The 27,667-nt window shown below is 35.9% G+C and overlaps 1 protein-coding gene across 3 annotated transcripts in view; it reads left to right on the plus strand.

Annotated features, from left to right (window-relative positions):
* CDK17 (cyclin dependent kinase 17) overlaps window positions 1–27,667 on the plus strand; it is an 89,800-nt gene that overhangs the window by 17,191 nt on the left and 44,942 nt on the right. Inside the window, exon 1 of one of the 3 annotated variants that reach the window (XM_045553187.1) lies at window positions 27,498–27,566. The exons of the other annotated variants lie outside the window; for them this stretch is intronic. The gene's annotated coding sequence lies outside the window, so the exon portion shown is untranslated. Of the gene's footprint in view, window positions 1–27,497; window positions 27,567–27,667 lie in introns of those variants that run through there. 3 annotated transcript variants of the gene reach the window in all.

Here is a 27,667-nt window from a genome sequence, read left to right on the forward strand (position 1 = left end):
TGAGGGAGTGATCAGACTCTTATAGGGAAGGAGAGGTGAGGATATTGGTGTAGGTTAGTTGAGGAAATTTCTACCTGAAGCCTTCTATCTTTAACTCCATGTTGTGTGTGTATGTGTAGGTACGTGTGTACACAGGCACTTGGTGGTGGTGGGTTGTGGAAGAGTTGTCATGTAATTGTAGATAGTAGAGATGGTTTGAAGTGGACTTTGGGGAGAGCAGGAAATCAGGCTCAACAGAGAAGCACAGTAGGATTATTGACTGGTGTTGAGGCCTCTTTAGGTTTGCTGGTCAAGACTGCTCGGTTGTATGCCTGTTCTGCAGTGCTGAGATGAACTGGTGCTGATACGGAGAAAGCCTTAGTTAGGCAGATCATGATTGGGATGGATAAGCATATATTTGTGCATTAGAATAGACACAAGCATATGTACCTTCCTGCTTTCTGCTTTTGGAGTGATTGTAGCTCTGAGTTGCTTTGCTGTGGCTGTTTCATTTGTTTCTGATGGCTGTCTTTTCGTGTCCTTCTTACTTACCCTTAAGATTACTGCTTGATTTCAGCTTTATAGGTTGACATTCCTCTTCAGTTCAATTTGAGGTGGTGCGGTTCTGTAGAATCTTTTATGCTAACTAGAGGATGGGTATTCAGCCCATCTGCACTTATTTTAACTTATGGGGGGCAGTAAATTAATCAGTTCCTCCCTATCCCTGGTTTCCACAGGGCGTTGAGATCTCTGGTGTTGCTTCTTGGAAAAAGGGATATTTGAAGAGAATTACAAAGGCAGAATAGAGTTTGCTGGGAGGTCAGAGAATGGGATGAAGAGGACGGGCTAGTTGTTCCTGGTAGAGTGACATGCTTGTGCTAAGCAGAGGTTTGAGCAAAACACCTTAAGGGAATAGAAACTACCAATAATTTCCTTGAGGCTATAAAGCACTCACTGGGAATGTCTCTCTGGAGATGAGGCTGAAAAGTAGCCAGGTCCTTAAATGCCCAGGTGGAAAAAGACCTGTTGGCCCAAGATAAATTTTCACTTAACAGTTTTTTTGGTATGTGTACAAGATATAGGCTCTTGACAGAGCTATTCAGTCTCATGTCTTCCTTCATATAAGAATTGCCTGCTGGGAAATTCTGTTTGCAGATTAGTTATTTGAAATTGAGAATATTTTCATAGAAATAATTTTACCAACATTGATCCCACATTACCCCATAAAGTTAATCTTTCATTTTGGCTGTGATTGTGGAAAGGGGATTGGGGGTGTGTAGCCTGCAATTTTATATATGGTACATATATTTTATTTTTATAATTTGAAAGTGTACAGTGGAGGAAGTAACATCTATTGAATGCTTAATATGTGCTAGGCACAATATATACATTCAAATTTAAATCTCATATCCTTTTGAGGTAGTTGTTAATTCCTTTCTCCAAAGAGGAAACTAAGCATGGCTTTCTCAGTGTTATACTTCCCACTCTCCCCAATGGGCATACAAAGGGATTAGAATTTGAACCTAGGTTGGGCTTACCCTAAAACTTATTCACAGTTTCTTTTACACAAAGTGGACTTCCTGTGTGCTGTAAACCCTTCATCACTAGTGCCAAAGTTGTGTGTACTGTAATTAACATTTCACCATAGGTGTTAATTAAATGTAGGAATATGTTAGCTCTCAGCTTTGGAGGATCAAGATTGAACAGATAGTAAGCAATAATGAAACAGAGAGAATCAGGCCCATATAGTCAATCTTTGGTTAACTAGAATCCATTTAATTGCACTTAATGGGGAATTCAGAGATAGCCAGAACAATATCCTATTTGTCAGAATTCTGGTTATTTCAGGTATTACCCTTTTTAAATGATTTGCCATATCCTAGTAGGAAATCTTTCTTTAAACATATTTTAAATGCTGTCATTTGTAGTGCATATGCATATTTTACCTTCTTTTTTCTTCATTTTGTGTTAATCTAATGATAGTACTTTATTTTTCCTATTTGTAATATGCTGAGGTTTCCTAAATAAGTGGAATTAGAAGGATAGAAAATCCTACAAATAATAATGAAAACAAAGTTGTGGCTATCGAGTTTAGTCAGATACAAATTTTCCTTTTACAGTTTTGGTTGAAATCATAGAACCTAGCCTCTACCTTAGATCTCATAAAGAAAGTAGAGTAGACTTGTTAATTGGCTCATTGTTATATTGCCCCCATTAGAATTGGTATGTGAGCAATTTCTAATTTTCCATTTAGCACGTAGTGTGGTAGAGGATTAGGGTGATTCCCCCCCTCCAAAATCACAAAAAAGCTTTTCTGAAGGTGGTAGTAGTTTTATGGTTTTGAGGTCAACTGATTCAGCCCTAGGAAGATTCTTTTTGGAGGTATTTTAAGTATATTCAAAATTAACTGACCATATAAAGAGGGTGATTTTTTTTTTTTTTTTTTCTTAAACAGTCCTTTCCTTCCCCAAAGAAAAACTACAAGAAGGTTGAAGAGTGCTGGCATTTTTAGTATGTTGCCAAGTCTTCACTGTTGCCAAGGAAGGAAAGTTGGCCACTATCCAATAGAATTTGTCTTATAAAGACTTTAATGAAGCGTGAGTTTTTAAAAAATGTAATAAACTATTGTGTCATAAATTACAGAATGACAAAATAGCAGTTGTCCAGTTCAGATGTCTCTTGGAGAGAAAGGCTAGAAAGTTGCCTACACATGCTTTCTCTCTTTTTCTTTTTTTCCTTTTTTTGTTTTCTCTTTTTTTTTTTCTCTCCTTTTCTCTTTTTCCTTTTTTTGTTTTCTCTTCCTTTTTTTTTTTTTTTTTTTAAACATGATGAGCAAATTCATGTTTACCTTGTGCCTGGTGTACTAAGAGCATTCTCAATGAAACCTACATGAATATTTAGGAACTAAGAGATTTTGTGAAACTTGTACTTTAAAAACATACTAAAGACAATACTATATAAAAGACAATACATATAAAAGACAATAATATACTATTTGGTTGTAATTGAAAAAATGTGATATAGAATTAAATTATTATTTTTGAAAGGAATTGAAGTTTCATTTTTATAGTAGCTATAAGAAAGAATGTGGCGTTTTAAATATCTAAATGTATATTATTACTACTTAATTCTTGCTATTAAAATGAGGTCCCTAAAATGCTGTTTTAATTTTGTACTTTTGGAATTAGGAGGTGGTTGAAAGGGTGACTAATTAGCTGGGCTTCTTGGGATGTCTTTATATCAGTGAGGTCATCATGTGTCATCTGTGGCTCGAAGTCTGATCATTTCAGCTTTATAGGTTGACATTTTTCTTCATTTCAATTTGAGGTACTGTAGAATCTTTTATGCTAACTGGAGGGTAGAGTATGATGTTAATTTAGAAGTACACAATAAGAAATAATGTGGCTTGACATAACAAAAATTTTTTTTGGATGTGAGTGATGTGATGAGAGTAGGAAGGGACGCAATGATTTTTAACAAATGTTTCCTTAAGGAGTTTATGATGTGGTAAAATCCAGAAAGTTTTTATTTACATAGCCCACTTAATCCTTGTGAGTAAATCAATTTAGAAGACCAGACTTTAGACTTGAGGATTGGTTGAAAATAGCTTTAGAGCAGCGAGTTTTGAACCTTTCTAGTCTCCGGACTTCTTTATACTCTTAAACATTATTGAGGACCATTAAGAGCGTTTGTTTATGTGGGTTATATCTATGTTTACTGTATTATAAATGAAAACAAAATTTAAATAAGAAATTGTAATTGATGTAAAAATAATATATTACAAGTTAACAGATCTTTTTAAAATGAAAAAACAACTATTTTCAAAAACATGAAAAGAATAGCATTGTTTTACATATTTGCAAATTTCCTTAATGTCTAGGTTAATAGGATACAGCTGGATTCTCAATCTACTTTTGTATTTTAGTCTGTTATGATATTCTGTCCAATCTGGTTAGTCTCTTTACAGAGTAGTCTCTGGAAAACTCCACTGTATACTCCTGAGAGAAGTGTGAAAAGGCAAGTAACAGTACTTTTATAAAAATAATTTTGACCTCAGGACCCCCTGGAAAGAGTCCCCAGACCCCACACACTTGGAAAACTGCTGTTTTAGAGCAAAATGGAATTGTATCCTTACCCTTGATCTTAACTCTCTGAATTGGGCGTTCTTACGGACTGATTCTATCATGTTTTTGGAATCAACTGGAACCACAAAAAAGGGTCTACTTTGGACTCCTTGAGAGGCATTTTCATTCTCTAGACACTTTTTTTTGTCTATTAAGTTAAACGTTCTCACTTTATGTAATTAAATGATTTCTCCTCCAATATTTGAGTAAGGTTAGTGAAGTAAGTCTGTATTGATTAATGATAAATTTGTACCCATTTTACTATTTCTTTTACTACTTAAGAGTTTTGGAGAGTGTTGGTGAGTACCTAATGGTTTTCTTTTTTATTGATTGTTTGGACACATAATGACTTGTATTTCAAATTTTCCAACTGCTATTGTGAAAAAAAATCATATAAATGAGCATGTACTCAAGTGCCTAGGAGCTGACTATAAATCTTGCCCCCAACTCATGGTAAAAACAGAAATTGATTTTCTAGCATCAGGTCAATTTCTATAATAAATATTTATTTTGAATTTCTATATAAAGTAATCAACAAATCTTAGATGAAACCCACATAATTCTAACAGTATTTGTTATAAGAATGAAATAAGGAAAGTTTCTAGAGGCTCATAATGGAATTTAACCTTATTTTTTTAAAAAGAAAGCCTTACCACATACACATGAGATGTATGTGTGACATTAGTAAGGACTAGATGAGCTGATAGGAAGATTGTGCAACAAAACTTTCATTTAACTAAGAAATGCTGAATTTGGTTCTTTCCTTTTTTCTTCTTTTTTCTGTTTACCTTTTTTCCCAGTATAATAACATTATTTAAAATTGCATAGAAATCTTTATTACAGTTCATCAGCACTCCATTTAGAAAGGAGTAGTTCAAATCATCCACTTATTCTGCAGTTAAGAGATTTGTTACAAGTTTAGTTTAAAATACTTTGGATGACATAGATCTGCAGTCCCCAAGCCCCAGGCCATGGACCTAGACTGGTCCATGGCCTGTTAGGAACCAGGCCACACAGCTGGAGGCAGCCAGACAAGCGAGCAGGTGAAGCATCATCTGTATTTACAGATGCTCCCCATCACTCACATCACTGCATAAGGTCCACCTCCTATTGGATCAGTAGCGGCATTAGATTCTCATGGGAGCATGAACCCTACTGTAAACTGCACATGCGAGGGATCAAGGTTGTGTGCTCCTTATGAGAATCTAATGCCTTATGATCTGAGATGGAGCTGAGCCGGTGATGCTAGTGAAGGGGAGCAGCTGCAAATACACATTATCATTAGCAGAGAGGTTTGATTGCATAATAAATGTAATATGCTTGAATCATCCTGAACCCCGCCCCCATCCAAGGAAAAGTTGTCTTCCATGAAACCTATCCCTGGTTCCAAAAAGATTGTATGCTTGCAAACACCTCTGTGTACTGCCTTTAAGAAGGTAAGTGAGGGTATAATAGAAGCTCTTTCAATAATTTCTGATTAATTTGTGGCCTTCTTTCTCTCTGTAAGATGACTGATGGCCATGGCATGCTTAATACTAACTAGTGGTTAGTAGGCTTTTCTCTAGTTTGACCTTAACTTTTTTTTCTTACCAGATGTTGTTTGTCAGCTTGTTAACTGTAATTACATAATTTGATCAAATCTTACCTAAAACAATGAAATATCAATGCACAAGAATTATTTCTGTGAAAACTGTGGAAAGACAGGAAAGGCAGGTTGCTAAAATAAAATCTTATTATTAGATGTAAGGGAGACAACTAAAAGCCTGGAAAGGTTATAAAGATCTAGAAGAGTTTGGCATTCATTGCTTTATAAGCTTCTTCAAGTTTTCCCTTTACTTTTAAAGATATCAATTAGGAATAGTAGAGCCTGTGTTGGTGTGTGGTTTATGTCAGGAATTCCTATAATGAATCCAGGCCTTTGTCTCACAGCAAAAGATTAGTGAGCACATTTGAGTGTTTTAAGTTAAAATGCTTAGGGTACATAGGTGTGTCCTTTTTTTTTTTTTCCTTTTTGTGATACTCAGAATTACCAACTTGGTTAGAGAACTAATCCCAAGTTGATTGACCAAGTTCTTATTTTTAGTGAATATACCTTGTATCTGAGACCTATTTGTCTTAAACTCTAACTTGAAAGAAAATCAGTAGTAGGACATAGGACTGAAGGACTTTTTCAAACTTTAATATGGATTTGGTAGTAAAATTGGAATAATGCAGTGATTCCATAGTTAGTACCACTTGCAGCTTCCAGCAGCCTCATAAAATTTTGTATTCAAGCTGTTTCCTTTTAAGAAGACTGTAGTTACCTAGGATTTGAGACCCTGTTGTACTCCTTTCCAGCCTTGGTTGCCTCCTTTTTTAAAAAATGAAATAAACAAACAAAAAAACCCACAATAGCTTCCTCTTAAATTTCTTCTTCCAAGAAATCAGCTGATGCTTCTAAGGCAAACTCGAGTCAGTATAATGGTTTCATACAGTGGTGTCAAAATATTCCATTTTCTAGTGAATTTTAAACTAAAATGTGGAACACTTCACTTCAACAATTGGACTATTAAAAAGAGGATATTTCCTATTTATATTCATTTTAATTATTATCTTAGGGAGCTGAAAATACCTTTTAAGAATGAGTGGCAACAGGATTGGCCTGCACTCAAATTGTTGGAGGCACAGCGCCCAGAGAGGGCTCCACTGCTATTTTGCTGGCTGCCTACTCTGGAGCAGCTGACTAACCAGCTGCAGAGCACACTGATCTGGTCATGATTGCTTTCATCCTGGAGCAGAGCAAGTTAACACAATTTAAATCAAGAGCCGCATTACAGAAGCTCTTGACCTCAGAATAACCTCTCATTTCCTACCTTTGAAAGAAGGAAAGTTCAGTCACTTCCTAACTTCTAGCTGCAGAAATGGATGGCAACATAGAGCCACATCTAAAGATTGTGACCTCTTGATTTTCTTCATGCCATATACAGGTAGGTTAACAAGTAGGTCTCTCCAGTTTTCCTTTAGAGTAAAAGGAACATTAGTCTTAACCTGTTCTTTATTGAATAGAGAAATAATTCCTTCCCTCTCACACTCATTTTTTTCCTATTGAAATCTTCCTAAGCCATTCCTATAGATGCAGTGTAGATGGAATAGACGCAGGCTGTGTTTGTAAACTCACCCTTTTCCTAAAAAAGGCATAGCAGAGTGTGACAACACTCAGTTCTGTGTTAGATAGCAGACCAGTGTTTCTTGGTGTACACATTTTTAAACCCATGCTTTCTTTTGATAAATCTAGGCCTTCTGTTCTCTGAATATCCCTGCCAGTCACTATAAAGGTTTTATTGAGGTTTATTTTCTAGAGATTTCAACTTTGCTTTTGCTGTGACTCACATGACAGGATAGATAATTTGACATATAAAACACTATAAGTTACTGTATTGATAAGAGGGACTGAGAATTGTGAGCAGTTCCCAACTCAAGCTGTAAATACACCCTTCTCTCCCATTCATTGAGAGTGCCATTATTATAAAATAACTCTGAATCCGCTCTAATTCATTAAGTATGGCTCATATTTTCTTATTTCAACTATTAGTAACAAATTCAAATGCTCATAGTGTGAGCACCAAATACTGAAAGAATTAACCACAGAGTTGAGAACTGCTGTTTTACTTTTTGTAAGTTTTCCCTAGTACCAGAGGATCTACCACCTTACTAGAAGTCTCTGTGCTTGACTCTTGGAGGACACATTGAGTTAGGATGAAATAGGAGGGAAGAGCAGACATCATTACAAATGGCATGATACAAGGAAAGAAAGGAAATGAGGTTAAAAAGTATGTGTATGTGTTTTGTAAGTATTAAAATTTTGGGCCAGGCACAGTGACTCACACCTGTAATCCCAGTGCTTTGGGAGGCTAAGGTGGGAGGATTGCTTGAGGCCAGGAGTTTGAGGCCAGCCTGGGCAACACAGACCTTGTCTCTACAAAAAATTTAAAAAATTAGCCAGGTGAAGTGGCGTGCACCTGTAGTCCCAGCTACTCAAGAGCCTGAGGCAAGAGGATTGCTTGAAGCCCAGGAGTTCGAGACTATAATGAGCTGTGATCTCACCACTGCATTCCAGCCTGGGCAACAGAGCAAGACCATGTTTCTTTAAAAAAAAAAAAATGGTTGACTTGTGTAGTTAATATCTTTCTATTTAGAAAAAAGAAAAGGACCCAGATGTTTAACAAAAGTCACATATGTTTGAGCTGTGTCCCTTTCTGTTGGTTGATTGCATTGAGCCATCTGTAATCTTGGCTAAATCCTCATAAGACCACTGATACATACTTATCTCTTCTGTTTGTCCAGAGTTATGGGTACATTATATCCCTGGTTGAAAATCTGACCAATTTATGTAAGGATCAAAATGTGGGACTTTAAGCATGAGTTACTATTAACTGATTTTTAAAAATTGGGACTGCAATTTAAATAGCAGTTTATAATTTCACTTATTTTTCAGAGATGATTTTTATTTTCTTCATGTCTGTTTTTCCTAGATACTGTGATACACTAGGTGTAATAATATATCAGATATATGATAGGAGCTATGATTTATTATACCTAGAACTAAGGGAGCTTTTCAGGTGCATGTTTATTTTACTTTCCCTTATATGAGGGACTGGGTCATGCTGCTTATAAAAGAAATGACTAAAATGGTTTGCTGTGTAGGAAGGGTAACATCTGTGTTCATACAGTAAATGGATGTGGCCTAGTTCTCTGTTGGAATGTCTAACATTTGCCAGTACTGTTCTCAAAAAGAGTTTATTAATAATTTTAAATAACTTGATTTCATTTAAAAATACACTGGCCAGTCTAGGAAGGCTGGATAGCAATGGAAGGTATTTGCTAGGGGCTCTTTGGCCTTCCTTGTGTCTGAAGTCTCTGCTCAGAAGTGTTAAAATGTAACCAGGAGTAGTTGAAAATTTTTCCTAACCACTTGTGGAATTGAGTATGGAATCTGTCCTTATCATTCTGCCAAAGGAAAAATGTTCACAGGTCTACTGAAGGAGGAAGGAGGAATGCTTACAGGTCTTCTACAGAGATACCATTTATAGTATTAACTGCTTTATATAAACCTAGTTTTAAAAATACATAAGAGAAAAATCAGATAAGATGAACTCATTATGAAATAATTTGTCAAACGCATTTTGGTAGGATAGTGAAATTTGTTGACTTTTGTATAATGTGATATTCTTAAAATTGCTTTAAGGTGTGGTTTTTCTTTTGAAAAATATTATCAAGAATGCTCCAACTTTATTCGAGAATATTGCCAAATTTCACACAAATTGAAAGGCAGTTTGTGTTTCACTAATAATCTGCACATCAACCAATTTATTTGTGTGAGGTTAATGAAAAACACATAGGGTTTGCTTTTTGCCTTAATAAGGATTTACTTAGTTTATTTATTTATTTATTTATTTATTTATTTATTTTTTACATAGCATCTTGAGGTCTAGATACTTAGTGGTTCCATGACTCTGGGGTGAATCACTTAAATTTTGAGCTATTGTTTTCTCCTTTGTATGATAGAAATGGTAAATCTTTTTTACCTCACAGTATTGTTTTAGGCGTCAAATAAAATGATAGGTGTAAAGACTCTTTGTAAACTCCATAGGGCTAGGTACATAGTGGTGTTATTCATGTTATTTTAACAATAAATTGGTGAATGAATTATCCATGTTGTGGCATACACTATTTTAATGATTGGCATAGGGTAGATAATATACATAACCAAATAGCTCATCTCTGAGGAAAAAAAGCAACTTTATTTTTACTTAGCATTAAATGATATATGAGGACAATTTTAAAACTCTTTAATTTTTATGGATAAATGTATAGCAAATATAAATAGAGTATATAGACATTCAGAAGTTAATAGATTGGCAAAATATTTGTGTAACATAAATAGGCAAAGGTTTAGTGTCTGAAAAAGATTTCCTGGTAACTAAATAATGCTTTTGCAAGTTCAGCACCTTTTATACCTTGTTCCTACTTCCTGTTTGTGAAGACCTCATAAGTCCTTGAACAAACTTTGTAGCTTTTCCGTGGTGCTTGATGAGACTTGAAGGGTAGGACCAAATTCCCAGCCCTCTTCTTAAAAAGGAGTAATTTACTAATCTTATTTTTTTAAGGCAGTTTTTGAAGTTCATTTGTGAAACATAGAAGAAAATATTTTCATTTCCTGTTTTTAGGAACTAGAGTAGAAGACCAAGCAAACTGAAGTGATTTCCTGTAATACCTGCTGTCTTTCTTGACAGTACTCACCTGAGATGGTTTTTGTAAGGAAGTCATGTTTAAAGCACAGAGAAAAACAAGGTAGAAAGAAACAGAACAGCATAAAAAACAACACAGCCAGATGATTTAACATATGTATAATTGGAATCCTTGATGAACTGGGTAGAGGGGAGAGCACATGAAAAGATGATCAGCACCAGTCACCAGGAAAATGTAGTTAGAATTGCAGTGATATGCCATCATCTGAGTGGCTAAAATTAAAAAGATAGGTAATGCCAATGTTTATAAGGATGTGAAGCAACTAGAATGCATACATTGGTGGTGGGAACATAAAATGATGCAGCTACTTTGGAAAACTGGACATTCCTTAGAAAGTTAAACCTGCATCTACCACATGAGCCAGCAGTTTTACTCAGGTATTTACCCAACAGAAATGAAGACATATGTCCATAAAAAGATTATACAAGAATGTTCATGGCAAAATTAACTGCAATGTTAAAGAACTATAAAAACCCCCAGTGTTCATTAATAAGCAAATGAAGAAAATGGTGGCATATCCATACAGTGGAGTACTCTTAAGCAATAAAAAGAAACAAACTGCTGATACACAGAACAACATGGATTTTTTTTTTTTTTTTTTTTTTTTTAAGAGACAGGGTCTCAGTCTGTTGCCCAGGCCAAGATGCAGTGGCCATAGCTCACTGTAACTTCGAACTCCTGGGCTCAAACGATTCTCCCACCTCCACCTCCTGAATAGCTGGGACTACAGGCATGTACCACCGTGTCCGCTAATTTTTAATTTTTTTAAATAGAGACAGAGTCTATGTTGCCTAGGCTGGTCTCAAACTCCTGGCCTCAAGTGATCCTCCCTCCTCAGCCTCCCGAAGTGTTAGAATTACAGACATGAGCCATCATACCCGGCCCCAATATGGGTTAATCTCAGAATCCTTATGCTGAGTAAAGAAGTTACACATATAAGAGTACATATTATGTGATTCAGTTTATATGAAATTCTAAAGAAGATACTGCCTAAAGGGGCTGAAAAACAGGAAGTTACTAATGGGGCTGCTTGGTCATCTTCTAGCACAGTGAGCTCTAGCATCTTGAGATGTACAAACTTCAAAAAATAGTGCTTATTTAAGTCACAATCTGTTTCTTGAATGAATAGCACTTCATGGAACCCAAGAGTTCTGTGGAACCCCAGGTGAAAAACCGTATAGTGGGAGTTCTAATTATAATAATGCTAATTGATGACATTATATTTACTTCCTTTCAAAACTGGAAGTGATAGGAGCTTTGATTAGATATATAGTGTATATCTGTGAGTAATTTCTATAATTGTTTTTGTCCCCTCATATGTTTTTTGGAGGTGAAATAGCTCATGAATTAATAATAAAAGTGTGAGGTCTTTCTTTTTTTATCAGTGCACCTTGGATGCTGAAAAGACACATCTAGAATATCTTGTTTGTGGAGTGAAATCATTTTAGTTAGTATCCAACCCTCCACTCCCCTAACTCGACTCAGCAATATATGAGAGGTGAAATGTATTCCTCCAAGACCAAAACTGCTTTTATGTTTGTTATCTTCTTATTAAGATTGACATAGCTGTGGGCTACATTTGGGCTGCTTGCTTTCTGAAATAAAAAAGTTGTATGTGATTAGAGCAGGGGTATGCAAGCTAAAGCTCTGGAGGTAAGAATTGCTTTACATTTTTAAAGGTGGTTTAAAAATATTTGACAGAGACTGTATGTGGCCCACAAAGCCTAAAATATTTACTTGTTGGGTCATTTACATGCAAAGTTTGCTGACAGCTGAACTAGAGAATCCTCTAATATATTTTTAGAAGTAAGATTTTATAGCAAAATGTGCTGTAAACATTTTATGTTTACTTGCTTTATTGATGTGGAGAGACAGTTTATTATAAATATAATTATTTTAACAGCTTTATTGAGATATAACTTACATACTGTAAAGCTCACCCTTTAATGTGTACAATTTAATGTTTTTAATATATTTACAGTTGTATAATGATCACCATAATCTAATTTTAGAACATTTTCCTCACCCCTAAAGGAAACCTCATACCCATTTCTCCCCATTCTCCTTCCATTCACTCCTCCCTCTCAGACCTGCAAATGTTAAATGAAAATTTTCAGCCCACCAGTTTAATATTAACAGAAATGGACTAATCTTTATGCTCTACAAAAAGGGATTTGTTGAGTAAATAAGGTAAGCAAAGCTATAAGAAAAGTAAAAATAGAAGTTTAAGAAACCACAATATTTATATGTACTCTAAAAATCAATATAACAAATTGGCAATAGGAAAGTTATTAATCAAATCATATCCTGAGACAATATCTCTTAGCAGTACTTTAGGGTATTAATAATGTAGGAGAGCTCTTTCACTAAGTTTAAAAAGTCCATGGAAGGACACATGAAGTGATAGTTTAATTTACTTTTTTTCTTGCTTTGTACTGTAATTGATGACATTTTAGATTTGATGAGATATGGTGTGTTTGAAATGATAAATATAAATATTAGTAAAAGTCAGCTGTTACAGAAAAAGACTGAGAACATGTCAGGCAATAAAAATATTAAAATGAATTTAGGAAAAGATTTGGTCTAAAGGAAAAGCTACATAAGTTTGGAAGTAATGAAATAGCATTCACCTAAAATTTTAGCAATTCAGACCTTTCACTAATCCACATTAATCTTTTCCTCTGAAGATTTTTAAATAGGTGAGAGTTTAAAGTTATTACGTAGATGTCAATTTAGGCCTTAAGAATTTTTCTAGTTCCGGAGATTCTGATTTTGTTCTGTAAGATCTATAGATTGAGTACAGAGGGTCATTCTTTCAAAGTTGGAGTACTAAAACAGATACCCTTATTTTAGTATTGATTATTTTTCTCAGAAGTCATGAGAAAAATCAAACAGCCTAACTAGATTTTGTAACTAAGTATTAGTAAAATATTACATTAAGTATCTAAAATGGGGATAAAAATTATACAGGTTGTGCTGGCTGTTAAGCTATTTTCCTTTAGCTTCTAACTTACTCTTCCAGAGTTTTACTTTGTAGTGCAGGAGCAGGAATCCTACAAACTATGTTTCTCTTCCGCATCTGGTTCCCTGTTACATTCTGCCACTAGAAGGTATAAGTGGGAGATAGGAAAGGAGGAGGACAAGGGATTTTCTCCTTTTTCTTTACTTCCTCTTCCTGTCTGCCACTCCATAGCAGCAAGGCTTCACACTGGCAGGTACAGGAGTGGCAAATGGTTCCAATTTGCAGTTCTTCCACATTCATAGAACCATCTTCACCACATCCTCTCAGAGAGACCAGCATTAACGAACCATTTCCTCCCTCTCAGAGACTCGGATACTAGCTTTGCGAGGTCTTCATCAAGCCCTTGACACTTAGCTTCTTTTTAGACGTCTGGATCCCATTTTCTTTGTCGCGCCTCTGAGTTTTAATAATTCTCACTACTTCCCTTTGTTTACCTCAGCTCTGGGACTGACTGATAGCTGCTTCTTGCAATTACTATCTCTGTCAAAAATCTATGCCCTCCTCCATACTTTTTTGGTTCTCCAATTCCTGGTTAGCTACTTTTATTAAATTCTGTCTGTTGGCCAGGCGCAGTGGCTCACGCCTGTAATCCTAGCACTCTGGGAGGCTGAGGCAGGTGGATCGCTCGAGGTCAGGAGTTCGAGACCAGCCTGAGCAAGAGCGAGACCCCTGTCTCTACTAAAGATAGAAAGACATTATCTGGCCAACTAAAAAAAATATATATATATATGTAGAAAAAAAATTAGCCGGGCATGGTGGCGCATGCCTATAGTCCCAGCTACTCGGGAGGCTGAGGGGCAGTAGGATCACTTGAGCCCAGGAGTTTGAGGTTGCTGTGAGCTAGGCTGATGGCATGGCACTCACTCTAGCCCGGGCAACAGAGTGAGATTCTGTCTCAAAAAAAAAAAAAAAAATTCTGTCTGTTAAAATTACTGGTGTAGTTTCTGCATTTTGACTGAACCCTGCCTAATACACTGGTCAAAATAATAGGTCTTTACCAGCCAAACTCCTGGGGATCATACTAGGCCACTCTTATTTAATAGTTATCAGTCTTTCGTTGTTCTCTGTACCCTGTCAGGTGTCTTCTGTGGTCCCAGAGCTGCTTGGACATATATTATTATCACACTGCATTGTCACTGTCTGCTTTCCTGTAGTATTTCTCATCTCTAGGCCAGTGATGATGTCTTTTTTCTCTATGTCATTAGTTCCTGACACAGAATTTGTATATGCTAGGTGCTCAACAAGTATTTTAATGAACATGCTTGCACATTAGCAGTCCCCAGCTTTTTTGGCACCAGGGACTGGTTTAATGGAAGACAATTTTTCCATGGACCAGGGTGGGAGGTACAGGGGTAGGGATGGTTTCAGGATGATTCAAGCACATTACCTTTATTGTTCAGTCAGACCTCTCTGCTAATGATACTCTGTATTTGCAGCACTCTCCAGCACTAGTGTCACTGCCTCAGCTCCACCTCAGATCATCAGGCATTAGATTCTCATAAGGACCACACAACCTATATCCCTCACATGTGCAGTTTACAGTGGGGTTTGCACTCTTATTAGAATCTCATGCGGCGGCTGATCTGACGTGAAGTGGAGCTTATTCTGTGATCTGAGTGATGGGGAGCAGCTGTAAATACAGATGAAGCTTCCCTCCCTTGCCCACTGCTCACCTCTTGCTGTGTGGCCTGGTTCCTAACAGGCCATGGACCTGTACCAGTCCATGGTCCAGAGGTTGGGGACCGCAGTTGTAGATAATTGTGGAGGGCAGAAGTCATGATAAAATTATGAAGGGAAAGATCTTATTTTGATAATTTTTGGCATCTGAAGTTCTTCAGATAATCAGATATTTAAACCAGATCTTAATATGGCATCAAAGATTATCTGATACTCCCTCCAAAAGCCACATACCTGAGGCTTGATTGGGCCTTTCCAGTTCAGTTGTTCCTGAGATTGAATATGCCTCATTCTCACCAGCATATCTTCACCAGCTCATCTTCACCAGCTCTTATTACGTGTTCCAGAGAAAGATGTAAATCCATCTCCATGATACCCTTCAGATTATCCAGGCCTCTGCCTATCATGCCTTATTTTTAATAAACCTTTCTCTTCCACTTCCATTATGCCTGTAGAGTGAACCTGGTTTTCTTCAATGTACTTTAATCATCAGTGTTTAGATACAGGGTCACTCAGAGGGTTTCAAAGTCTTCTAGATACGTTGATTGCAATATACTTTCTTCTCCAGTATTAGTGGGGTCACCCTGGCCTACATATATCCTACTTCCAGACCCCTTCCCTTGTCATGGTACATGTTGTAGGCTCCCATGTCATTTCTTTTGTAATACTCTTTAGTACAGGCTATCAACCCCTAACTATTACAATTCCTGCCTTATTTCCTTTGTAGTGGAAGATGTGTTGATCAGCTAACTATGGGTAACTTGAATGTCTTAGTTTATTACATTGGGATTTTAGGGGGAAAAGTAAATATTTCTTTGAAATTGCTATATACTTGTTGAGGAACATAGATAATTTGTTTTCTGTCTTCCAGAATTTTGGTGAGGATTTGATTTGTTTGACCTTTTCTTTGCTATTTGAGTTTTTAATGGTGTAAAATTTTTTTTTAAAACAATCCGGTTTGTTATTTTTTTAAATTTTGAATTTTTAATACATCGTAGTGTACTCACATTTCATGCAATGTTTGTCTCCAAATGCTGAGACATTGTGAAATTGTGAAACTTGCTTAGATAAATTCTGATTCTTTTTGAGAAAATGGTAGGCATTGCTGCCCACTTGAAATTAGGCGTGGCCTTGTTACTTGATATAGCCAGTGAAATCTGAGCAAAAGTAATATGTGGTACTTTTAGATGGAAGCTTTAAAAGTTAGTATGTACAGTACTTTGCCCTTCTTTATCTCTTTACCATGGTGGCAGCTCCTTCAGCCTAGATTCTTGAAGATTTGGAGCAGAGCCCCCCGTAACTCTCAATGTACATATAGCATGAAGGAGAATAAAATCTTGGTTATATTAAGCCACCAAGATTTGTTGGTTTTTGTTACTGTAGCATAACCTAGTCAAACCTGATACAGTTAGTAGTAATTAATAATGTCTTCTTTATAGGAACATTTATTGAATAAACACATCTCGGATAACAAGTTGTTTTCCCAGGTTTCTTTTCATGGTCATCCTTAGTGGTTACAGTAATCTTCATAACTCATGAAGAAAATTTGCTGGAATGATTGGTTAGGTGCTTCATTTGTAGGCAAAATAGTGACAAGTATTAGTGTTAGGTAATGTTGGTGGGCCGGGGAAAGAATGGAAACCAAGAGTAGAGTGAAACATTTTGCAAAAGAGACCAAATTTTATACCTAATGTCATCAAATTTCATACCTGATGACATCAAATATTGACCACTTGTTTCAGGGGAAAAAAAAATCCATCTGACCGTAGTCAGTTTTGGAAACTCACCTGTTAAGTGACTAGCTTGAGATTACACAGCTATTAATACTTAGTGGCAGGACTGGGAAAAATAAGTTAGCCCTTTTGATTCTAGCCCTATGTCCTTTTTATTATTAAAATATTTCACTTATTCTCTTAAGAATTTTTAATCTACTCTTTTTGATTATACCTCTCTTTTCATTACTGATTTTTTTTCCTAAGCTTATTAACTTTTTTTTTTTAAAACAATTTACACAGAATTTTGTTAATCATAATTCTTGGCTCATGACATTATCCTCATTGGTCCTTATATGGTCTGCATACCTATGTGTGTATGTATTTGTACATCAATAAAATACTTAACATCTGTGAACCCAACTTCTTAAATATTGCCAGTAACTTAGCTCCTATGTGGTGTTCTCCTTGCCTCTCCCTGATTGGTAACTGTCATCATGAACTTTGTTATTTCAGACCTTTGTGTTTTATAAAAGTATTATATATGTATTTACCTAAATAATATATTGTTTTATTTTTGTCTTGTTTTTATTTTTATAAATGTAGTCTTTGGGGACTTGCTTTTTTGGTTAAAGATCATGTTATTAATATTCATCCTGATTGCATGTGGTTGTAGTTCCTTCATTTTTAGCACTATATAATCCATTCTGCAAATTTACCGTAATTTGTTTATTATTCATCTATAGTAGACATTTGGGTTGTTTCTAGTATTATGCTTTTACAAACCTGTGGCTATGACCATTTCTCTTCATATTTGTGGGTAAACATGTGTTAAAGTTTCTCTTGGATACATGCCCAGGCTTAACATCACAGAATATCTTCCTCAAGAAGAGTTTGAATTTATTGGCCTAATACTATTATTAGTTAACTTTTCATCAGATAAAATAAGCTCGATTGCTTTTGGAGAGAAGGTGCGTATACTTCCCAAAGCTGTAAACTCCTAGTGTTTGCTTTGTCATTTAAAAATGTCGGTTTTCAAGCGACTAAGTAAGGTAATTTAAAGCCCAGAATAATCAATAGTCTACTATAACCTTCCTGTAGTTGTACTTTGAGAAATACAGCACTTATATTCAAACTCATGATTAGGTGCTCTCATGTAACAGATGTAAAATGATAATTTGAGTTGCTTTCTTTGTTTTTGAATTACAGTGGAGGAATTTAAATTTTTATATAGTAGTAATGTTTCACTAGCCACCAGAGTTGATTGATTTTCAATTGTAGGGAAATAACTGGCAAACCAAATATTTAAAAACAACTCTGTATCTTTCACTGAACTCCTGGTTTTACAATTTAAAGCTTTTTTTGTTTTAATCAAAGAGAATCTGGTATTTAAATGTAGCTGAAGTAAATAATTAAGAGTATTTGATTCATTTGTAAAAGAATAGATAACAATTAATGAAGTCTTCCTTGTATTTCTCAGATACCATTTTGTTTCCAATCTGAGCTTTTTTAACGGGCTTTTTTTGTTTTCTTTTTGTATATAATCATTTGCATATCAAAATGAGGCACTACCTCAAGTGGTTACAATTGTTCTCTTGGTTCTGTTCTGAGTGAGACCATTATTATCAAAAGCATCAGATGACATTTCTAATAGTTGACTTTCTGAATTCTCTGAAACTGAACAGCTGTTTAAAACAAATGCCCTTTCTCTGGTGATTTATCATCTGCAAGTCAATTGATGATTATTCATGATGAAAATATATACATTTTGAGTGACATTTAAATCAGATTTTAATTATATTTTGAATTTTAACTTACTGTCCAATAGACAGTGTAGGCAAAAATATGTTTAAAAAATAATTAAGATAACTTTTAGTGGAAAAATATTATCTTCTTAAAGCCAGAAGGATCTGGGGATTATTTATACAAATGAATGTACTATAAGAAACGTTAATAAGCCTGTTAGAGGCTTCTTGGTTGCTGGTTTAGGTTTTGTTCAAGTTCTTATTGAATCAAGAAGATAATGAGTAGAGATGTCATTTCATGTACCTATAGGAGTTCCAATATAGTGAATGGGATGTCTTGCTCTCCACAACCTTTATAAGGTCAACCAATTAAATTAAATTTTATATATGTTGTTATGTGGCTGAAGCAGTTTTTATGGAAAGTGCAGTTTGAGTATGTGTGCTGTTAGTTGAATGAATTTTGCCCTTTGTAATAGTTATTAAAATATTTACTATATTAACCTGGAGTTACACTCAGTTGCAGAATAACCTCATCATTCTGGAAATGATGGTAACACCTTCCCAGAATAAGTTTCTTATGAACAGAGTTCATATTTTATTTATCTTTCTGCCCTCAGTGTCTGCTTTATTGCCTGGGACATGGTAGGGCCACTCTGTGAATGTTTGTTGAATGAATGAATGAAACTTTTTAGCATGTGGGAGAAAACCTAAGCAGAGCAGTTAGCATGAAACAGCGATCAGAAACTTTGCCAGTTAATGAATTGACTTTAGTTAAGGAAAAAGAGTGTAAGTTATAAAAGATGACTAATCTCTAGTACCAAATTAGTATTTGCTGTCATTTACTTATTCAACAGGTATTTATGAGTGCCTATTGAGTGCCAGATTTTGTTCTAAATCCTGGGGATATAGCATTGAACAAAACATACTAAGTTCCTGCTCTCAAGGTATCACAGTCTAGTGGAGGAAATCGGCAATAGACAATGTATTAATAGAATGTTAGGCAGCCAGGCTATGGAGAAAATTAAAGCAATTAAGAGAGATAGAGTATGACCTGCATGTAGGGTTTTCACTGTTTTGTACAGGGTGACCAGGGAAGTGATATTTGAGTAGAACCCAGAAGGAAGTGAGGAAATGATCCATTAACATATCTGAGAGAAATGCATTACAGGCAGAGGAAGAACAAGTGTAAAGGCAGAGAGGGCAGAGACTGTGGTGCTAAAGTGGAGTGGGTAGGAGCAGAATGGTAGAAAACGAGGTTAAAAAGAAGAGTGGTAGACAGGTCATATAGGGCCTCCTAAGCCACTTTAAAGGAGTTTGGGTTTAACTCTTGAGTAAATGCCAGTCATTATAGGGTTTTCAAGAAGAGAGATGATGTTATTTATGATTTAATATGCTTGTTCTGGCTGCTATGTGTTTTGAATTATGTCAGTGACATTCTTTATCTATATACACTTACAGGGAAAGAAACAGTGTCACTTAAGAATGTCCTTGATGAAGTAGTAAAATTTATTTTATTAAATCTCTCCCTTTCTTGATAGATTTAAGTTTTTAAAATCTCACCGTGTCTTTTTTAATATTCTGTGTGATGAAACAGGAAGCATAAAACATTTCTGCTGTATGGTACAGACATACAATGGAATAGTAAACATGCACTTAAAATGATGATAATATTCATTTACATGAATGGATATCCATGACATAGCTGAAGGCAAAAAGCTGATGTGTGAAACTTGATGGGAAAAAAGCCTATGAAGCAGCATAGCATGTATGACCTAATGTGATTTATGTGAATGTATCTGTCTATGTTTTATGGAATATTAATGGTTTTGTAAAGTGTTAAAAGTGTCAGTGATATTTTGTGGCCAGATATGTTTATATATTTAGATTATCATAGTGCTCATTAGTATATTAAGTCTTGGCAAAGTTGTATAGTTTTGTGCTTTATTTGATTTCACTTTCTAAAATTTATGTGACCTGAAATGCTTTTTTATTCAAAAAACATTTTAGTGTCTTGAGGAGATACATCCCACAGATAATTGTATGAATGTCATTGACACAAAGATCTGGCATTTTTTTGACCATACTATTAATAGTCGTAGGCCAGGTGGTAGCATTGCTTTCTTCTGCTTCCTATATTGTATGGATTTTTGTATACCCCTTATAATATCTTTATATGGAAAAACAAACGGTATTCATTACCAAAAACCTGTGCCTATGCCAATTAAACTACTCCATAAACTCTAATACCTAAAAAAAATTACCTGAGTAGCCAAATAAAAACAATAATTTGAAATATTGTCAGTGAAAAACTTCATATTTCCTCTCTGCTCTTGATTATGGGTCACATTTTTCTGTTTCTTGGTCTCCAAATTTTTATTTTATGTCAGATATTGTATGAAAAAGGATAGTCCAGTATGCTGTCAGGCCACTAGTGTTAGGGACTGAGTCAATCTGATTTGGGTTGGGACTTTGTTGCAGCTTTAGTTATATTTAGTTTATCACTGGTATCAGATATTTTGAAGGCATAATCAGGACATTCCTTTTATTAGGGTTTGGGATCTGAGCACCTGTGAGACTCAGGAAATCTCTCCATCCTTTATAGCCCAGCCAGCAGTTTGTTGAACTGGGAGATCTCTCCTGTTTCACAGCCCAGCTGTTGGCATTTTGAGCAGCTGGAACATTATCTTCTCTCTCTAGCCCCAGCCCTGGCGTTTCTCACCTCTGGAGAAAGCAACTGAACTAATACCCTGCTACCTTCCTGTGGTGGGTATGGCCTCACACTTAGTGAAGGCCCTGTGTCACTTGGACAGGGGCTTCTCTTGGCTTTGCTGTCCCACCCCCAGCATTTTGTGGTCCCATCTTGCCAGTCCCCTGATGCAGCTTCAATACTTGGAAAGGATCCTTTGTGAATGAGACTGCTCAGGATTTTAATCTGTCCTGCCAGCCCCTATGTACCTACCCTTTGAAGGTTTGTTAGAAGTTGGGCTAGTTTCCCCTCTTAAAGCAGATTCACTTCTCCTTTCAGCATGACCCTAGCCCTGTTTTCTTTTCCAGAAATGGCTTCTCCCTCTAGAATTTAGTTCATTTATGTTTGTTTATATCCTGAGCTTTCTGAGTTTAAAAAACTATGATTTTATAGTCTGTCTGGCTTATTCTTAAGTTGGGAACAACAGTGTTTTGCGAGCTTTCTACGTCATTAACCATAAGTGGTAATCCTAATATTTACTCTGTTGTGTTCAACATAATTGGTGTAAGTTGACTATTCACATTGAAATTATTTAGCCAATTCTTTCTGTAAAGTTCTCCTCAAATGAAGTATTGGCCATGTTTAGGCTTTACGAAAAACTGATAGAAATGCCTGCTTACACAATAGTTAAAAAAATTATTACTTTGGTAAAATATACCTAACAAAATTTACCATTTTAATTATTTTAAAACATAGAATTTGGTGACATTAATTACAATCAAAATGTGTAACCATTACTACTATTTCAGAACTTTTTCCTCATCCCAGACAAAAATGTTGTGCCCAATTAGATAAGAACTCCCCAGTTTCCCCTCTCCTTAGTCCTCTGGTAACCTCTATTCTACGTTCTGTCTCTATGAATTTGCCTATTCTAGATATTTTATATAAGCAGAATCATACAATATTTGTCCTTTTGTGTCCAACTTAGTTAACAGCACAATGTTCTCAAGATTTATCCAGGTTGTAGCATGTCAGAACTTGGTTACTTTTTATGGCAGAATAGTATTCCATTGTATGTATATGCCACATTTTATTTATCCATTCATTGGTGGATGCTTAGGTTGATTCCATATATTGGCTATTGTGAATAGTGCTGCAGTAAACATGGGACTATAGATATCTCTTTGATATACTGACTTCCTTTCTTTTGGATATATACCTGGCAGTGGAATTGCTGAATCATAAAGTAGTTCTATTTTTAGTTTTTTGAGTAACCTTCATACTATTTTCCATAGTGACATACTAATTTACATTACTACCAACAGTGTATGGAAGTTCTTTCTCCACATTCTTGTCAGCATTCATTATTGCCTTTTTGATAAAAGCCATTTTAACTGGGGTGAAATGATATCTCATTGTAATTTTGATTTGCATTTCTCTGATCATTAATGATGTTGAGCATTTTTTCATATACCTGTTGGCCATCTACATGTTGTCTTTTGAGTAATACCTATTCAGATCTTTTAGCTATTTTTAAATCAGATTATTTGGGTTTTTTGCTGTTGAGTTGTTTGTGCTTTTTATATATTCTGGTTATTAATCCCTTGTCAGATGGGTAGTTTGCAAATATTTTCTCCCATTCTGTGGGTTGTTGCTTCACTTTGTTGATTATTTCCTTTGCTGTGTGGGAGCTTTTTAGGTTGATGATCCCATTTGCCCATTTTTGCTTTGGCTGCCTGTGCTTTTGAGGTCTTACCCAAGAAGTCTTTGCCCAGACTAATGGTATTAATGAAATCCCTAAGCTTTTGTTTATCTGGGCAAGTCTGTTTCTCCTTCATGGTCAAAGGATAACTTGCTAGATATAATATTATGGGTTGCAAGTCTTCCCCGTACCCTTCAGCATTTTGAATATGTCATCCCATTCCCTTCAGGCCTATAAGGAGGCTAAGAAGTCTGCCAGATGCAGCTTTGTTATATGTTATTATATTTGCTGCTTTTCTCTCACTTTTAGGCTCCTTTCTTTGTCCTTGATCTGTGAAAATTTGATTATTGTATACCTTGAGATCGTCTTATTTGGGTCTAATCTACTTGGTGTTCTTTGACCTTATTGTACCTGGATATTCATATCTTTCTAGGTTTGGAAAGTTTTCTGATATTATTTCTTTGAATAAACTTTCTACCTCAGTCTTTCTCTGCATCCTCTTTAAGGCCAGTACTCTTGAATTTGTTCTTTTGAGGCTATTTTCTAGATCTTGTAGGCATATTTCATTCTTTTTTTTCTTCTTTTTTCTCGTCTGTATATTTTCATACAGCCTATCTTCAAGCTCACTAATTCTTTCTTCTGCCTTGATCAATTCTGCTATTCAGAGACTCTGAATTTTTTTTTTCATTTTCTCAATTGAATTTTTCAGCTCCAGAATTTGTTTGAGTTCTTAAAATTACTACAATCTCTTTGTTAAATTTCTCTAATAGAATTCTGAATTCCTTCTGTATGTTACCCTGAAGTTTGTCGAGCTTCCTCAAGACAGCTATTTTGAATTCCCCAAGAGGTCACATGTCTTTTTCACTCTCGGATTGGTCACACTTGTACCTTATTTTATACATTTGGTGAGGTCTTGTTTTTTTCCTGGATGTTCTTGAGTTGTGAATATTTGTTCTTGTCTGAGCACTGAAGTGTTAGGTATTTATTCCAGTTTTTGTAATCTGGGCTTGTATGTACCCATCCTTTGTGAAGGTTTTCCAAGAATTCAAAGGGAATTGAGTGTTACCTAAGCCTGTGGTCATTGCAGCCATTGTAGCACTGGGGGTGCTCTAAGCCCAGGACTCCTGTGACTCTTGCAGACTCCTAGATACACAGTCTTGGTGGCCTTAGGGAAGATAAGGGGGAATTCCCTGGGTTCCAAGGCAAAATTTCTTACCTCCTTCCCTCATTTTCCCCCAAGCAGAAGGAGTACCTCTGTGCTGGGATACCTAGAGTTGGGGGATGGGTGACACAGAGGCATTCCCATGGCCACCACAGCTGGCACTGCATTGGGTCACACCTGAATTCCATGACCTCTCAGACCAGCACAGTACTGCAGCTCGCACAAGGATAGTTTAGTCAGCAGATGGTGAATCCCTCTGGGACTAAGTTCATTCTGCCAGGGTAGTGGATTCCTTTCCAGCCTGGGTTGGGTCTAGAAACACTGTCCAGGAGCAAAGGCCCAGAATCAGGGGCTTCAGGAATCTGCCTGGTGCTTTATCTTACTGCGGCTGAGTTGGTATCCAGGTTGCAAAACAAAGTCCTCTGTACTCTTCCCTCTTCCTTCCCCCAAGCAGAAGTCTCTCCCTGAACTGCACTGCCTGGAGTTGGGGGAGAGGTGATGCAGGCACTCCCGTGGCTGCTGCAGCTGCTGTTTCACTGGGTCATACCCCAAGTCCATTGTCTCCAAGACCTATGCAGCATCAGGGCTTGCCCAAAGACTGCAGTTGCTGTTGCCTGACTGCCCCAGGCCACTTCAGTCAGCAGATACACCAGCCAGAACTCAGTGTCCTTTCGCTGGTGTGGAGGATTCCCCTGGCCCAGGGCTTATCTAAGTGCTCACTTCTACCTGTAATCCTAGTAGCACTATGGGAGGCCAAGGCAGGAGGATCACCTTGAGGCCAGGACTTGCAGACCAGCCTGAGCAAAAGCAAGATCCAGTCTCTACAAAAAATAGAAAAATTAGCCAGGCATGGTGGCGTGTGCCTATAGTCCCAGTTACTTGGGAGGCTGAGGCAGGCAGATGGCTCTAGCCCAGGAGCTTATGATTGATTGCAGTGAGCTGTGATGACACCACCTACCACTAGCCCAGGTGACAGAGCAAGACCCTGTTTCAAAAAAATAAAAAATTTAAAAAGTTGAAAAAAAAATGCTCACTCTATGGCTGGCCACTGGTGGAATTCTTCCCCGTGTCATGTTCTGCTGTGACAGGGCAGCACTTAGTTCCGATTCAAAGTCCACACTCACTTCACTTCATCTCTCAAAGCACACAGATTTCTCTCTCTGCCCTGTGTTCCCTGGAATTAGGGGAAGGATGATATAGGCAATATAAGACTGTCCTTACCCTCTTCAATGCCTCTTTCCTTGTTATTTTAAAACCAGGTACTGTGATCTCTCACCTAATTTTTGTTTTTTGGTTCTTATGAGGGTGCTGTCTTGTGTGGGTAGTTGTTCAATTTCGTGTTCCTGCTGGGGTTCGATGGTCTATTTGACCATCTTGCTCTGCATCGTGGTGTGAATATGCTGCTGAATTCAGTTTGTTAGTATTTCTGAAGGACTTTTTCATCTGTATTTATAAAGGATATTAGCCTGTAGTTTTCTTTTCTTGTAGTGTCTTTGTCTCACTTGGTATTGGGGTAACACTGGCCTTATAGTATTTCCTCCCTCTTCAGTTTTTTAGAATAGTTTGAAAAGGATTGTTGTTAATTCTTTAAAATAAATGATTGGTAGACTTCACCAGTGAAGTCATCTGGTCCTGGACTTTTTTGTTGTTGTTGGAAGTGCTTTATACTAATTCATTCTCTTTATTTGTTAGTTTTTTTTAGATTGTCTGTTTCTTGAGTCAGTTTTGGTATTAATAGTTTGTATATTTCTAGGAGTTTGTCCATTTCGTTAGGTCATCAATTTGTTGGTGTACAGTTGTTTATAGCATTCTTTTATAATCCTTTTTATTTCTGTATTATTTGTGTTAATGTCTCTACTTTCTGATTTTAGTCATTTGAGTCTAATCACTTTTTTTCTTAGTCTAACTAAAGGTTTATTGATTTTTCTTGATCTATTCAAAGAATCAACTTTTGGTTTCATTGATTTTTCTCTATTCTTTTTCTGTTCTCTATTTTATCTCCCCTGTGGTCTTTATTATTTCCTCCTTTCTGGTTGATTTGAGGTTAATTTGCTCTTCTTTTTCTAACTTTGTTAAGTATACAGTTAGGTTATTGATTTGAGATCTTTTAATGTAGGGTTTTGCAAGTGTAGATTTCCTCATAGTACTGCTTTAGCAGCATACATCATGTTAAGTTTTGATATGTTGGGTTTTTGTTTTCATTTGTCTCAAGATGTTTTCTGATATCTGTTGTGGTTTCTTCTTTGATTCATTGGTTTTTCAAGAGTATGTTACTTAATTTCCACATATTTGTGATTTTTCCAGTTTTGCTTCATTGTTGATTTTTAGTTTCATTCCATTGTAATTGGAAAAGATGCTTTATATAATTTCAGTTTTTTAAAACTTATTAAGACTTGTTTTTGTGGCCCTGCTTATGGTCTGTCCTGGAGAATGTTCCATGTGTACTTGAGAAGAATGTACATTCTGCTGTTGTTAAGTGGAGTGTTCTGTGAATGTCTGATATGTCTGCTACACTAAGTATATAGTTTTGTTCAAGTTCTCTGTTTCTTTATTGATCTTCTATCTTGTTCGCCTATCCAGTATTGGAATTGGTATTGAAGTCTTTATTATTGTTAGATTGTCTGTGTCTCTTTTCAATTTTGTTAGTTTTTTCTTAATATATTTTAATTCTCTGTTGTTAGGTGTGTATATGTTTGTAATTGTTGTGTTTTAATGTATTGAACCTTTCATCAATATATAACACCATTCTTTGTCTCTTGTTATCTTTTTTGATGATTTTAGTCTATTTGGGAAAAAAACATAGCAACCCCAGCTCTTTTTCAGTTACTAATTGCATGGAATATCTTTTTTCGAACCTTTTACCTTCAGTCTTTCCATATCTTTGTATCTAAAGTGTGTCTTTTGTAGACAGCATGTAGGTGGATTGGGTTTTTTAAAATCAAGTCTACCAGACTCTGCCTTTTAATTGAAGAATTTAATCGATTTACATTTAAAGTAACTACTGATAAGGAAGAACTTATTTTATCCATTTGGCTATTGTATGCCTTATTTGCTTCTTACTCAGTTTCTTCATTATTACCTTGTTTGGTTTTGTTTTTTTTTTTTTTTTGCATTTAGCAGATTTTTTTGTAGTGTAGCATTTTGATTCTCTTCTCTTTTTTCCTTTTCTGTAACATTGTCTAGTTAGTTTTTTAGTGGTTACCTAGGGGATTACAATTAACATCTTAAAAAATATTTAATAACAACTTGGTTTGAATAATACTTGGTTCAATGGTATGTAAACATTGCTCCTATATGTCTCATTTCTTCCTCTTTACATTGTTATTGCCACAGATTACCTCTTTATACATTGTGTATCTATTGACAGATTTATAATTTTTTATGCATTTGCCTTTTAAATCATATAGGAAAATAAAAAAGAAGAGTTAAAACCAAGAGTACCATAATGCCATCTTGTGTAACTATCCATGTAAGTATCCCTAACAGTGTTTGTTCTTATGTCCTTTCATTTCAGCCTGAAAGTCTTCCTTTATCTTCTTGCAGGGCAGGTCTACTGGTAACAAACTTTCT

This window comes from Lemur catta, chromosome 6 (genome assembly GCF_020740605.2).
Source record: "Lemur catta isolate mLemCat1 chromosome 6, mLemCat1.pri, whole genome shotgun sequence".
In the NCBI taxonomy this organism is placed as follows: domain Eukaryota; kingdom Metazoa; phylum Chordata; class Mammalia; order Primates; family Lemuridae; genus Lemur; species Lemur catta.